At 34.3% G+C, this 15,641-nt stretch overlaps 1 protein-coding gene across 6 annotated transcripts in view; it reads right to left on the bottom strand.

The window, feature by feature from the left end:
• Positions 1 to 15,641, bottom strand: part of TANC2 (tetratricopeptide repeat, ankyrin repeat and coiled-coil containing 2) — a 649,103-nt gene that overhangs the window by 324,282 nt on the left and 309,180 nt on the right. Inside the window, exon 1 of one of the 6 annotated variants that reach the window (XM_074224435.1) lies at positions 3,429 to 11,264. The exons of the other annotated variants lie outside the window; for them this stretch is intronic. The gene's annotated coding sequence lies outside the window, so the exon portion shown is untranslated. Of the gene's footprint in view, positions 1 to 3,428; positions 11,265 to 15,641 lie in introns of those variants that run through there. 6 annotated transcript variants of the gene reach the window in all.

Genomic DNA, 15,641 nt, shown 5'->3' with positions numbered 1-15,641 from the left:
ATTCAAACCAACCATTTTGCCATCAGCTCTCCTAAAATCAAAGTATACTCTCCCCTTTCCTATTCTCTACTTCTTGGTCTGGGCACAGTAATCAATCTAATATTATCATTCCCAGAAAAGGCTTGTCACTTAGCTGCTCTTTGGAAATCTACTATGACAACTAGACGCGCACAGTAAATAAATCTCCATAAAGAGGGATTTAGGAAGACAGGAGTTCAAATCTCATACACTGTGTGACCCTGGGCAAGTCAGTCTGTTTCCTCTTCTGTAAAATGAAAGAAGGAAGGGAATAAACTAACATTTGTTAAGTAATACACCAAGTACTGACTTTACAAATGTCATATTACTGACTTTCACAACAATCTCAGGAGACATTTGCAGTTGCTCAGTCATTTCAGTCTTGTCCAACTCTTTGTGACCCTATTTGAGGTTTTCTAGACAAAGATTCTACAGTATTTCCTTCTCTACCTCATTTTATACATGAGAAACGTGAGACAAAAAGGAGAGACTTGTCCAGGGTTACAAAGCTAGCAAGTGTCTAATGCCACATTTAATCTCGGGTCTTCCCAACCCCAGGGTCGATATTTTATCCACAGTGCCACTAACTTGGGAGGGATCATAATAATAGACTTACCTTGAGAACTGCAGTGGGATAAAATGAGATAATATTTATAGTACTTGAAGTACTATATAAATGTCAGCTATCTTTCTTATTGTTTTTAATTCTTATTTTGCATCAACTTTTATCTTTTAACTACTTACATGCTCTACTCCCCAGCTACCACTACCTTATATGTACTTTTTTTTTCTTTTTTAGGCTTTTTTTTTTGCAAGGCAAATGGGGTTAAGTGGCTTGCCCAAGGCCACACAGCTAGGTAATTATTAAGTGTCTGAGACCGGATTTGAACCCAGGTACTCCTGACTCCAGGGCCGGTGCTTTATCCACTACAGATTTTCTGAGGACAGAGGTTGTCCTTCTGCAACTGTATCCCTCCAGGGTTTAGCAGAGTGCTTGTTCCATTGAATCTACTTAAAAAGGATTTTTAAAAAATTCATGCATTAATTCATTTATTCATATGATATTCTACCACTTCTCTCACGCAAAAATTTCCCTCTAGGACTAAAAGAGCACATCTGTCATTATTCTCTCATATATGGTATAGATAGAACTTTTAGGATATGATTCATCTCTCTAATACCAGTTCTAACCTGCTTTAATCATCTATTGTCTCTAAGGGGTTCAATGTGTCCTCCAATGTACACCAAAACATTTAGATTCTTTCAGTGAAGCTTGGGAAGTAGAAAGGAAAGGAAAGGAGAGAGCCAAAGAGAGAGGACAGAAGTGCTTCTTATATGTGGAATATAGAGAGAATTCCATTCTCATTTCAGGCTCTGATCAAAACAAAGTATTTTTTCCACTATCACCCATTACCAAGTATCTAGGGATATCTCAAAGAAAATATCTGTGAGTTTCAACAAAGAACAGCATTTTACAAATTTAAACAATTTCATTATCATTTCTTCCATCACCTCAGTTCTATGACATAGTGAAAGCAGGGACTTTACTTTTAGGCATATGTTGAAGTAAAAGCAAATCTGACTATATCAAATCTTTTGAAATCAAGTAGATGACCTTTAATTCCATAGTATGGAACAGTTAACTATGTAATCTGAAACTTTGCATGCTGAGAGAGACTTCTAGTGTGCCCTGTATATACACATATTCATACACACATGTGATTTTACAAGAATTCTTAATTTATACAACAGTTAACTAAGAATTAATTTGTTATCTTTACTGAGAGTTTATTTTAGTGTTCCTTTAAATAGTGGGTATACCTAATATATTAAAAACCATTTATTTACAAAAATTGATTTACTGTTAAGGAAAAACAAAACTACTCAGGAATTTATCAGTTGTGTAAAGCAAGGCACATCTTCAATGTTTTTATCAGTTTGGTAAAGCAAGGAGCACTTGCAATGTGCAATGTAAAAGGAGCAAAGAGCAACACGGGGTTTTCAATGATGAGTAATTTGATAAATCCAAATAAAAATGCTTAGGTAAGTCCATAATAATATATTAGAAACTCAGTTTCAGACAGGCATATGTTATATATTTTATGAATGCAAAAAAGAGAAAAGAGAAAGAAAGTGAATATGTACAAAAATACAAAAACTTCAAGATTATTTTATTTTGAATAAAAATACTTTTGGTATTGGTTCAAATTCAAATATTTCATTTTTAAAAAGTTTCTTAAAATGGGGTATTAAATGGAAAAAGAATCCCTTTAGAAAAACAATATATGTGATTAACATTTATATTTGGTTTTAGTACTTTATCCTAGACTATAGCATTCTTATCCACATTTCAAATGTTCTTATTTAGAACTAGAGATAATTTTCAGAAAAATGGATGGAGCATTAAAAATAACAATTGGGAATGGCAGAGTAACAAAATCAAATTTCTTGGTCAATATATAATTTGGAGTCAAAGCTGCTTCCAAAAAAACAATATTTAATGAAGAAATGTGAATTTTAAAATAATCCTTTAATTCAAGAAGATGAGCAACTGAGAGGAATGAGAATGCCAAAGCTTTTATGAAAGGAATTTTTAGGAGGAGGAATCTGAAAGAACATACTTCAAATCTTCTAATCTTTAAAAACCATGTTTACTCCTTGTGGTCAATCTCTAAGTAATCATGCTATATCTAAAATCTAAAAAGAGAAAGTAAATTAGCAGTCATAAAATGGATATCATGCATTTAAAGAATACCCATTTGGCAAACTTAATTTCTCTTATGATAGCAATTACCCAACAGTTAAAAAAAAATATCAATTAGAAGATGGGCCTCTAGTTCATTTTAAACTCAGCGAGTAAGAATAAAAATTTAAAAAACAAACATTAAAAATCAACATTGCTGACAAATTCAAAGCCAACAAAAATTTCTAACTATGCAGGACATGCATTTTGAAAAAAGAAAAGAAAAGAACATTTTAGATGTCAGGATGAATGCAAACTGAGTTGCAGGTTTCTATACTACTATCATAAATGAAATCTTATAAGGATACTGCAGTAAGGGAAAAATATCTATTTTAGTCTTAGATTTCAAAAAAAAAGAAATCTGACCTTCAAAAATTGTAATAAATAAGTTACTTATCCACCCCTCTTAGTAACAGAATTTTCTTTTCCCCCAGTAATATTATTTAAGAGCGCCAGAATAGTTTACAAAAGAATTTATCAAAAGCATTTAATATAAAATTATAGTTATGCTTAATGATAATCTCTTAATGGCTTCCTTGAAAACTCAGATTATCGTGTCAAATTTTCTTACTCTGCATTTATTTTTTTTCTATAGAGCTCAGAACAGGCCTAAAAGCTCCGAAAGCTGGAATCCAAGCAACAAAAATTCTCCATTCAGCATACTCACAGGCTTTAGTTTTCTGTCTTCACAAATCAATAACCTGTAATCTTTTCACCAATGCACCCAAATGCCTCTTTCTTATCCACAGATAATGTTTGCCATCAGAGCTGGCTCATCAGTGATGATCCACACCTTTCTCTTTTCTTGTTAGCTCTTTACACAGCCCAGAATCTCACTGTGCCGTTACAGGTGATACTTCTCTTGCAGCTGATGTCAAATGTGGTCCCAAAGCATAAGATGCTCCCCAAGGTATCCACTACCCCAACAACATCACCTGCTTCTTTGTAAGTCTTTCATTTACAGCTGATGATTTTCAAGAAGGGCTTTATGGGAAGAGTTCTCATTAGATAGCTCAGCTTTAGATATGTTTTTCTACCAGAATGCTGCAGCGATATACACAGTTACGTTTCCCTTTAAAAAAAAAGGAAGTATTTTTACACAGTTTTTTCTATGGCGCAGTTCAGTTTGCCCTTCGGTTAGAACAAACTGCTGGAAAAACTGGTTTCTAGGTTCCTAATGGCGCAGTATTAGCAGAATGAATGATTCACGGATGTTCTTCTTAACATTCAGGAGTAACACGGAAGACTAGCAATGCAGCCCAGGTCTGGAGCTGATGAATGGTGCAGTGCTGCTGTTGTCATAGCAACTAAGAGGAAAAAAGCAGCACCATATAAGGAGCTGTGACATGGATTCTGGGAACAATTTATATTAAAAAGCTGTAAGCTCTTCATGCCTTAAAGCTGAAACCTCTTCTATTATAGATTTTTATTCGGCTTTTGCTCTTGAGACTTTTTGAACCTAAGCAGTGTAAATATATGTTGATGTAAATAGCTATAAGGGAATAATTTCATTTCAAGAAAGAAGGGATGATTAATTATACTTTAGGAAGAGTGTATGCCTGCAATATCTTTACAATATATTTGGATAAATCTGAAAGGAATAATAATCATATTCTGTCACCAAGCAGGAATCTTAAAAAAAAAAGATATGAGGCAAAGAATTTAGTTTTAATTATCCAATAGCATTATAGGATTGACAAGCTGCTTTTTGGAGGGTAGGCACCAGATGCACCAAACTGCAGCACCATGAATTGGATGACTAATAAAGCAGACCTGGGATAAATTCCAAAGAATTCTACCGCCTCCCCTATACCTTCAAGACATGCAAACATAGCCAATCCAATGCTAACCTGTTTGAATGTACATGGCTGGTGCCTGTGGCAATAGGAATTTTCGTGTCATTCACGACTGGCATAGTATCTGTTTCTTCCTGCTGTTACTTCGAACTTTTCCCAACTGGAGCCAATATCCATTCCACTCCAATCCCTCTCCCCTCACAAATTACAGCTTGATTTTACTGCTGAGAAAAATCAGAATACCACACCTTTGCCCTAGACTTCAAACAAAGGAGACAATGGCCAGAAGAAGTTATAGCAGGAATGATGACTAAAAAATTATGGTGATTGAAACAGTGATTGTAGTGACTCTCTGTCCTGGACTTGGTCCTGTATTCTAAACTAGAAGCACATTATTTCTATGTCAACAATCAGACACACAAGAGTAATTTTTTTATATTCGCTAACAAAAAAACAGACATCTTCCAGTATGTCTATTCATCTATATCTAATGAAATAAAAAGATTTACACATATACATATATAGTATGTATATATGTGCATAATTATATAATGTGTGTAAATATACATATATGCACATACAAATGTGTATATGTTTGCATTTGTATTTCTAAAAGACTAATTCATGCCTTAACATGGTATATTGACTCCTGAGTTCAAAAGGGTTGTATCATTAGAGTTCAAGCTCTATCAAATTATTCACCATGCTGTAAAGGCTTAGAGTACTATCCCAGACTCTACCTTTTCTAGCTCTAAGTACAGAAAGGCTAATGATCAGTAGGATGACCCCATGGCAATGAATTCTTCAGGCATGGAAATGAAACAACACATGAAATTAAGTAAAAGAAAAAGTGATCTTCCATCCTGTCTAGCTAAACCTTGTGCCTCTTAAAACTAACAAATAAATGTTAGGCTTTTTATTTTTTTCACTAAAATAATAATTTTTCTACCTATCCTCTCAAAAGGATATTGTTCCTTTCTTGTGTAATTTTCTTGTTTTTATGAGGATAGGTAGAAAAATTATTATTGCAGTGTAAAAAAAAGGCCTAACATTTATATGTGTATACACATATACATATGCAAATATTTGTTCTAATATTCCTTGGCTATCCTCATTTCTCTATTCTCTAGCACCAGCTCTGGTTATTTTCTTTATCCATACCTCAATTTCCCTTTAGTGATCTTTTAATTTACATTTTTGTGGTTTTGGGGGCAGTGTTCTCATTGCTTCATTCTGTATAAATGTTTCTTTTCATGGTTTTCAGAATTTCTAATATTCATAAAGAACTGTTAATAGTGCATTACATTCATATAAATTTTTTTCTGGCATCTTGCAACTGATGAGCACTTACTTTGAAATTCTTGGATGATAGAGACTAGATTGTTGTTCTCATAGTATCTTTAACACTTGATATGATGCCTGGTACACAATAAGCACTTAATAAGTATTTATTGATTGATATTGTTTTTTTTAAAACAAGATCAGACAATAAGATATGGTTTTTTTCCTAAATTAAAGGGAATAGAACTTGAACTTTGTTCAAACTCCACGGCTCTTTATCTGGATACAGATGGCACTCTCCTTTGCAGACAGCCCAAAATTGTTCCTGAATATTACACTGATGGAATGACTGGGTCCTTCAAGGTTGAATATCACCCCCCATGTTGCTATTAGGGTATACAGTGTTTTTCTGGTTCTGTTCATCTCACTCAGCATCAGTTCATGCAAATCCCTCCAGGCTTCCCTGAATTCCCGTCCCTCCTGGTTTCTAAGAGAACAATAGTGTTCCATGACATACATATACCACAGTTTGCTAAGCCATTCCCCAACTGAAGGACATTTACTTGATTTCTAATTCTTTGCCACTGGACTTCCAGCCAAGATGGCAGAGAGAAGACAGGCACAGTTTTAAAGTCTCCTGATCTTTCTCCATCTATCACATGAAACAAACCTCTTAAAAGAAATCCGACCCACAAAACCCAGAAAGAAAAGCCAGGATTTGACTCTGGCAGCAGCTTTGGCCAAATTCAGGCGGTGAGTCTGGGCTCAGAGGGAGGATCAGCCCCAGATCAGCCAGATTAACAGCTGAATTGGAACCGGGAGTCTGAGGGCCGGAGAGCGGGACCTGCTGGATCAGCAGTGGGGCTGGACGACAGGGGCTTTCAGGCTGCAGGGGAGCAGAGGCTCTGGTGTTGGTGCTGTCCCCCTGGCACTTGGGGAAGGGGCTGAGGGGGAGAGTTCTGGTGCAGGAGAGCTGGAGACACCATCCTGGGCTTCTCTGGTCCAATTACAACTCAGACCTCCTCCCAAACAAACAAATGCAAACTACTTCTGCCTCAGGCCCTGGTGTGTGAGCAGAAGAACCAGCCCAGCAGAGGAATGACCTCAGGCCAGGGTAAAGAGCACCATTGATTGAAGTCAAAAGAATTCAATAGCTCCAACCCCTCCCTTCAAGCAAAGGGAAAAGGCCTCAGTCAAGGTCACAGACACTCCAAAGAAAGCAACCAACACCAGAGAAACTGCACTCAGTAAAGCCTTTAGTGAATCTCAAGCCCTGGTGAACTAGCTCCCCGCCCCCCCAACTCAAGGTCTTAGCAAAATGAAGAAGGGTCAGCAGAAAGGTGGATCCATAGAAAAATTCCTGGAAGGGAAAGACCCTAACTCAGAGAGACCTGGAACCTCTGAGGAGAATACAATCTGGTCTCCAGAACAGAAAGACTTCCTTGAAGAAATAAGGAGCTTAAAAATTTGGGAGAGACAATTAATACCTTGCAACAAGAAAACAAAACCTTAGAAAGTACAATTGGACAACTACAAAAGGAAAATAAATCTCTCAGATCATCAATTGGACCAATACAAAATGAGAATAATTCTCTCAGATCCTCAAATGAGTAAATGCAAAAAGAAATTAATTCTCTCAAAACCTCAATGGGTCAAATGCAAAGCTCTTTCAAAAGTAGAATTGACCAATTGGAAAAGGAGTTGCAAAAAGTTAATGAAGAAAACTCCTCCCCTCAAAAAAGAATGGAATCTACAGAAACTAATGACTCCATGAGACGGCAAGAGTCAGTTAAACAAAATCAAAAAATAGAAAAAATAGAAGAAAATGTAAAATACCTCATCAACAAAACTACTGACCTTGAGAATAGATCGAGGAGGGGCAACCTGAAAATCATAGGACTTCCTGAAAACAATGAAGAGAAAAAAGAGCCTGAAGTGGTAGATCAGAGAAGCTTTAATTTGCATTTTTCTAATAATTAATGATTTAGAGCAATTTTTCCTATGGCTATGGATTGCTTTGATCTCATAATCTGTAAATTGCCTTTGCATATCCTTTGACCATTTGTCAATTGGGGAATGGATTTTTGTTTTAAAAATATGACTCAGTTCTCTGTATATTTTAGGAATGAGTCCTTTGTCAATCATTAGTTGTAAAGATTGTTTCCCAATTAACTACATTTCTTTTCATCTTGGTTACAGTGATTTTATCTGTGAAAAGCTTTTTAATTTAATGTAACAGAGATCATCTAGTTGGATTTTGGTGATGTTCTCCAACTCTTCCTTAATCATAAACTGCTCATTTTCCATACATCTGACAGGTAAACTCGTCCTTGATCTTCTAATTTGATTATAGTAATGTTTTTTATATCTAAGTCCTGTAACCATTTGGATCTTATCTTGGTAAAGGGTGTTAGGTATTGGTCTAATGTAAGTTTCTTCCAGACTAACTTCCAATTTTCCCAGCAGTTTTTATCAAAGAGGGAGTTTTTATTCCAATAACTGGACTCTTTGGGTTTATCAAACAGCAGATTACTATAATTGTCTCCTGCTTTTGCACCTAGTCTATTCCATTGGTCCACCAATCTATTTCTTAGCCAACACCAAACAGTTTTGATGACTGACGTTTTATAATATAATTTTAGATCGGTAGGGCTAAGCTCCCTTCTTTTGCACTTTTTTTCATTTAGCTTCCGGCAATTCTTGACTTTTTATTTCTCCATATGAATTTACTTACAATTTTTTCTAACTCATTAAAGTAATTTTTTGGAATTTTGATTGGTAGGGCATTACACAGGTAGTTTAGTTTTTGTAGAATTGTCATTTTTATTATATTAGCTCTACCTATCCATGAGCAGTTGATATTTGCCCAGTTATTTAAATATAATTTGTGTGAGAAGTATTTTATAATTGTTTTCAAAAAGTTTCTGAGTCTGTCTTGGCAAACTGACTCCCAGGTATTTTATACTGTCTGAGGTTATTTTGAATAGGATTTCTCTTTCTAGCTCTTCCTGCTGCATCTTGCTAGACATATATAGAAAAGTTAATGGCTTATTTTATAACCTGCAACTTAGCTAAAATTGCTAATTGTTTCCAGTAGTTTTTTGGACGATTTCTTGGGATTCTCTAGGTAGACCATCATGTCATCTGCAAAGAGTGAGAGTTTTGTCTCTTCCTTCCCAATTCTAATTCTTTCAATTTCTTTTTCTTCTCTAATTGCTGAAGCTAACATTTCTAATACAATATTGAATAGCAGTGATGATAATGGGCACCCTTGTTTCACTCCTCATCTTATTTGGAATGCCTCTAGCCTCTCCCCATTGAATATAATACTTGTTGATGGTTTCAGATAGATATTGTTAATTATTCTAAGGAACAGTCCATTTATTCCTACATTCTCTAGTGTTTTTAGTAGGAATGGATGCTGTATTTTGTCAAAAGCTTTCTCAGCATCTGCTGATATGATCATATAATTTCTGATAGGTTTGTTGTTGATATAATTGAGTATACTAATGGTTTTCCTAATATTAAACCAACCCTGCATTCCTGGGATGAATCCTACTTGATTATAATGTATTATCCTAGTGATAACTTGTTGTAATCATTTTGCTAAGATTTTATTTAAGATTTTTGCATCTATATTCATCAGGGAGATAGGTCTATAATTTTCTTTCTCTGTTTGAACTCTTCCTGGTTTAGGTAACAGCACCATATTTGTTTCATAGAAAGAGCTAGGGAGAGTTCCATCTTTCCCTATTTTTTCAAAGTTTATATAGAATTGGAACCAATTGTTCCTTAAATGTTTGGTAGAATTCACCTGTGAATCCATCAGGCCCTGGAGATTTTTTCTTAGGGAGTTCAATGATGCCTTGTTGAATTTCTTTTTCTGAGATAGAGTTGTCTAGGTATTTAATCTCCTCTTCATTTAATCTGGGCAACTTATATTTTTGTAAATATTCATCCATTTCACTTAGATTATCAAATTTATTGCATAGAATTGGGCAAAATAATTTTGAATTATTACTTTAATTTCCTCCTCATTAGTGGTGAGTTCACCTTTTTTCATTTATGATACTAGCAATTTGATTTTCTTCTTTCTTTTTTTAATCAAATTGACCAGAGGTTTATCAACTTTATTGGTTTTTTCATAATACCAACTTTTGTTTTAATTTATTAATTTAATAGTATTTTTACTTTGAATTTTATTAATTTCTCCTTTAATTTTTAGAATTTCTAATTTGGTATTTAATTGGGGATTTTTAATTTGTTCTTTCTCTAATTTTTTTAGTTGCATGTTTAGTTCATTGATTTCCTCTTTTTCCAATTTATTCATGTAAGCATTTAAAGCTATAATATATCCCGAGAGCCGCTTTGAATGAATTCCATAGGTTTTGCTATGTTGTTTCATTAATATCATTATCTAGGATAAAATGGTTAATTCTTTCTATAATTCATTTTTTGGTCCACTCATTCTTTTTTTTTGTCTTTTTTTTTTAGGTTTTTGCAAGGCAAGTGGGGTTAAGTGGCTTGCCCAAGGCCACACAGCTAGGTAATTATTAAGTGTCTGAGACCGGATTTGAACCCAGGTACTCCTGACTCCAAGGCCAGTGCTTTATCCACTACGACACCTAGCTGCGCTTCACTATTCTTTAAAAAGAGATTATTCAGTTTCCAATTGGTTCTGGGTCTATATCTCCTTAGCTCAATATTGCATATGACTTTTATTACACTGTGATCTGAGAAAGATGTATTCACTATTTCTGCCTTTCTGCAGTTGATCATTAGGTTTTTATGTCCTAGTACATGGTCAATTTTTGTATAAGTTCCATGTACTGCGGAGAAAAAGGTATATTCCTTTTCTATCCCCATTCAATTTCCTCCATAAGTTTTCCTCCATCTAGTTCTTCTAACAATCTATTTACCTCCTTAACTTCTTTCTTGTTTATTTTATGATTCGATTTATCTAGATCTGAGAGTGGGAGGTTAAGGTCTCCCACTAGTAGAGTTTTGTTGTCTATGTCTTCCTACATTTCTTTCATCTTCTCCTCTAAGAATTTGGATGCTGTCCCATTGGGTGCATATATATTCAGTATTGAGATAACTTTATTGTCTATAGTACCTTTTAGGAGGATAAAGTTTCCTTCCTTAGCTCTTTTAACACTATCTATTTTTGCTGCTGCTTTGTCTGAGATAAGGATTGCTACCCCCACTTTTTTTACTTCTGCTAAAGCAAAATATATTTTGCTCCAACCTTTTACCTTTACTCTATATGTATCTCTCTGCTTCAAATGAGTTTCTTGTAAGCAGCATATTGTAGGATTCTGGTTTTTAATCCACTCTGCTATTTGCTTATGTTTTAAGGGAGAGTTCATCCCATTCATATTCGAAGTTATGATTACTAATTCTTTATTGCCCTTCATGCTATCTTCCCTCTGTTTGTATTTTCCCCCCCTTTCCCCTCCCTTTATCCATATTTCCCAGTATTTTGTTTCTGAATATCACACCCTTTACTGTCTATGCTCTCCTATATCACTCCCTCCACTTTCTTTCCCCTTTCCCTTTTCCCCTTCCCTTCATTTTGTTAGTTCCCCTTTTTTTCCCCACTCTCCCTCCCTTTCTCCATCCCCCCTCCCCTTTTCCCCTTTTAATACTTGAAAAGTTAGATGAATTTTAAGTTAACTAAGTATGTGTAAATTGACTTTAAGCCAAGTCTGATGAGAAAAAGATTCAGGTGTTTCTCATCTCCTCCCTTTCCCCCCTCTATTACCATAGGTATTTTGTACCTCTTAGTGTAATGAGATTTACCCCATTCAATCCCCTCCCTCCTCCCATCTCCTTCCTGTCTGCCTTTTAAAGGAGGTAGTGTTTTTTTTAGATCATCCTGAGTCATAGAAAATTCTGAGTATCTGTCACTTCTAGCTAAGTAAATTCTATCTAATAGATAAAATTCTTGAGAGTTATTAGAGTCTTTCTCCCAAGTGGTGTTAAAGCCAGTTACATCCCATTGGATAGCAGTCTCATAGACAGGTCATGAATGTCCATCATTTCTGGCTAGGTATATTCTCTGTTAGAGTTACAATTCTCAAGATTTATGAGAATCTTTTCCCCCATGCTGGGATACAGCCAGTTTCAACTTATTGGATAGCAGATTTTTTTTTCTTTTACCTCCCCCCTTTTATTTTTATCCTTTCATGTGTCTCTTGAACCTCCTATTTGATGTCCAAATTTTCTATTTAGCTCTGGTCTTTTCATCAGGAATTTTTGGAATTCTTCCATTTCGTTAGATATCTATCTTTTTCCCTGGAAGAGAAGGCTCAGCTTTGTGGGATAGTGGATTCTTGGCTGCTTTTCAAGCTCCCGTGCTCTTCGAAATATCTCGTTCCAGGCCCTTTGATCCCTTAATGTTCATGTAGCCAGGTCCTGCATGATCCTTACTGTGGCTCCTTGATATTTAAATTGTTTCTTTCTGGCTGCTTGCAGGATTTTCTCTTTTATCTGATAGTTCTGGGGTTTGGCCACAACATTCCTTGGTGTTTTCATTTTAGGATCTTTTTCTGGTGGGGATTGATGTACTCTTTCAATAACTACTTTGCCCTCCGATTCCATGATATCAGAGCAGTTTTCCATCACTAGATCCTGTGCCTGTCTTCTCTCTGCTATCTTGGCCAGAAGTCTATTGATTGTTATTCTTAAGTAACCATTTATAGATTTTAAATGTTACACTATGCCACTGCTTCATTTTCTCTGACTACTATCTACAGAAGAATGGCTTTCAGTAGTGTGTGTGTGTGTGTGTGTGTGTGTGTGTGTGTGTGTGTGTACAGATATATATATATATATATTAATTATATTGTATTAGATTATATTAATTATATATATATATATATTTTTAGGTTTTTGCAAGGCAAATGGGATTAAGTGGCTTGCCCAAGGCCACATAACTAGGCAGTTATTAAGTGTCTGAGGTCAGATTTGAACTCAGACACTCCTGACTCCAGGCCTAGTGCTCTATCTACTGCACCACTTAGCCACCCCAGTAGTATATATTAATATCAATTTTCACTATTTCAAATTTCAGATTTTTTTAGGTTATAGCTGATGCAAAAGTTTTGCTCAATTTAATTGCAATTTTATTGATTTTAATCCAATAAAAACTTTAAGTTTTTATATAATTGAAATGGTCTATTTTAGAAATTTTTACCTTTTCTGCTATAGAATTCACCCCTTTTCTTAAGCATAATTATAAAATGGAGCATTTTTTATACTCATATTGTATATACAATTGAAGCCTATTGAGCTATATATTATGAAGTGCTAGACTAATTTTTGCTAAACGGCCTTCTAGTTTTCTCAGAAGTTCTTCTGAAAAGAAAGTCCTTTCCCCAGTAATTTTCATTTTTGAATTTTTCAAGCATTGGGCCACTATTTTCAACTATATCTATTCTTACTTAATTTTAGTTTATTTCATTGATTTTTTTTTGTTTTTAAACCAGTTCCAAATAAGTTTGATAACTATTACTTCCTAATATAATATTAAGTCTGATTAGAGTCTGATAGGCATTAGCCCCTTTCATTTGTACTTATTATTTCTTATGAGATTTATTTTTCCAAGTGGACTTTTAGCATTTTCTCTTATAATAATTCTAAAAGAACAATTCTAAAAGTACCTCTTCATTAATTTGAGTGGCATTGCACTATATCAGTAAATTAGGTAGTATTATCACTTTTTTATTTTTATTACTGTGTGAGGATTACTATTACATCATTATTATTATTATATGAGGATCAAAATAATTATTTGTCTCCCTTTATTTCTTTAAAATATTTATTTTTTATATTTATTTATAAAACTGAGTCTTGGCAGGTTAACTTCCAGAAATATTATGCATTTTGTTGTTAAAATTAATTAATTTTTTTCTGGTTTTTAGAAAATGATGCGTGATTGGTTATAAGAGTTTCTCTTCTAAATTCAGGGGCAGGGTAGTATTGAGAAAAAAATCAATTCTTGTTAATTAAAAAATAAAATAAAATGAAGGCAGAAAGGCAGGAACATTGGAAAGAAAGAGGGGGCAAAAGGAAGAGAGGAATGAAAGGAGAAAGGGAAAATGAAGGAAGGAAAGAAAGGAAGAAGGAAAAGATGGAGGAGGAAAGGACAGAAAGAAAGAAGAAAGGCATTTCTTTTTCTTAAAGGTTAGTCAATTTTTTAAAAAAATATATTTAATTTTATTTTATTTTCCAATTACAAGCAAAGGTAAGTTTTCAACATTCACCTATGTGCAAGTTTATGAACTCCACATTTTCCAATAACCCTCTCTTCTCTACCCCCCTTCCCATAGTAGCTAACAATCTGGTCAAAACAGTATTAGTACAACTGCATTTTAATATATAAAAAGGCAATTCTTAAGCATTTACCATATGATAGGCACTATGCTAAGGATTGGGGATACAAATATAAAAATGTAGAGAAAGATATACAAGTATGTAGATTTATAAATAGTATTGACATTATTAAACAAGAGCAAGAGTTTAGAATTGTGATTCTGATGGGATTGGGGTATGGGGAAGATATGGCATGAGAAAATGTGTAGGGTAAATACCTAGTTGGGTAGAGAGCCACATAGAATATAAAGCATTCTCTGATCTGGAGTCTGGTCCATAGTGGGTTTGAGCTCACTCACTTATCAAGAAAACTAAATCTATGTTTAGAATTACAAAGCCGAGTAGATTAATTCTCCCAGAGAATAGGAAAAGTTGTTCTAGTGCTATTTCAGATGTGAGAAATAGTGCATCAGAAAATCAGATGGGAAAATGGTTGGGGTGGATAGTTAAATGGTATATATTTTTTATCCTGTACTATTGCTGTAGCCATTGTGAAGCACACTAACCACCTTTCCTTTCTGTGTTTTAGAAATACTGAGAAAACATTTTATAATTGTCTTGGTACAAAGTTCTTGTTCCTATTTGAATAGAAAACCTTATCTGTACTTAATTCTGAAGAGAATTCCACACTAAAATATTTTTTGCCTCATCCTTATTAAAGGAATAACCAATTTCTCGGGGGGGGGGGACCCTGATGAACACAGAAGGAAGGAAATTTCCATAAAACAATTAGTGTAATGATAAGACTAAAAAGAGGAGTAATTTGTTTAATTCCAAGAATCATTACCATTTTCCCATTCTTAGCTAGAATGAATAGTTTCAGAAAAATAATTCTCCAAGATGTCTGCAGGAGATGTTTTCATGTTTCTAATTCAAAACTCTTTACACCTAAACTTCGAATTCCTGTTTAATTTGTCTTTGTTCTTGCCTCCTATAAACTATAAAAAGAAAATGGCTTGGATCAGAGGGATTTTTCAAAAACAGTATGGATCTCTGTCCCTTTGAATATCTCTAAGCAGGGATTAAGCTTAGAATGAGATTATATCTAATAATATCTTAATAGCTAAGCATAAAATTAGATAATACATTTGACTGAAAGATTTCTAGAGTAAAAAGTACATAGTGCTGATGCTACTTCCTATTAATCAATCATCTAAATTAGATTCTTTGGGATTTTTGACATATATCAGGATGTTTTATTTCCTTTCTGCCAAGATTTATAATTTTGATTTTATTCTTGTCTTTTTATTGAAGCTTGCAGCTTTAAAATGATGCCAAATAATAATAAGGAGCAGAATTATCCTCATGTTTGTATTAGGAAAGTTCTTAATCTTTTCTCTTCTACTTCTACAATGATAGGGGTACAATGAGAAACAGGTGGCACAGTCACAAATTTTGAAGATTATCTTAAACATTAACTTTAGCTA

Source organism: Macrotis lagotis, chromosome 2 (genome assembly GCF_037893015.1).
Source record: "Macrotis lagotis isolate mMagLag1 chromosome 2, bilby.v1.9.chrom.fasta, whole genome shotgun sequence".
Lineage (NCBI taxonomy): Eukaryota > Metazoa > Chordata > Mammalia > Peramelemorphia > Peramelidae > Macrotis > Macrotis lagotis.
Note: the sequence above shows the minus strand (reverse complement) of the source record. Positions and strands in the feature narration are given on the sequence as shown.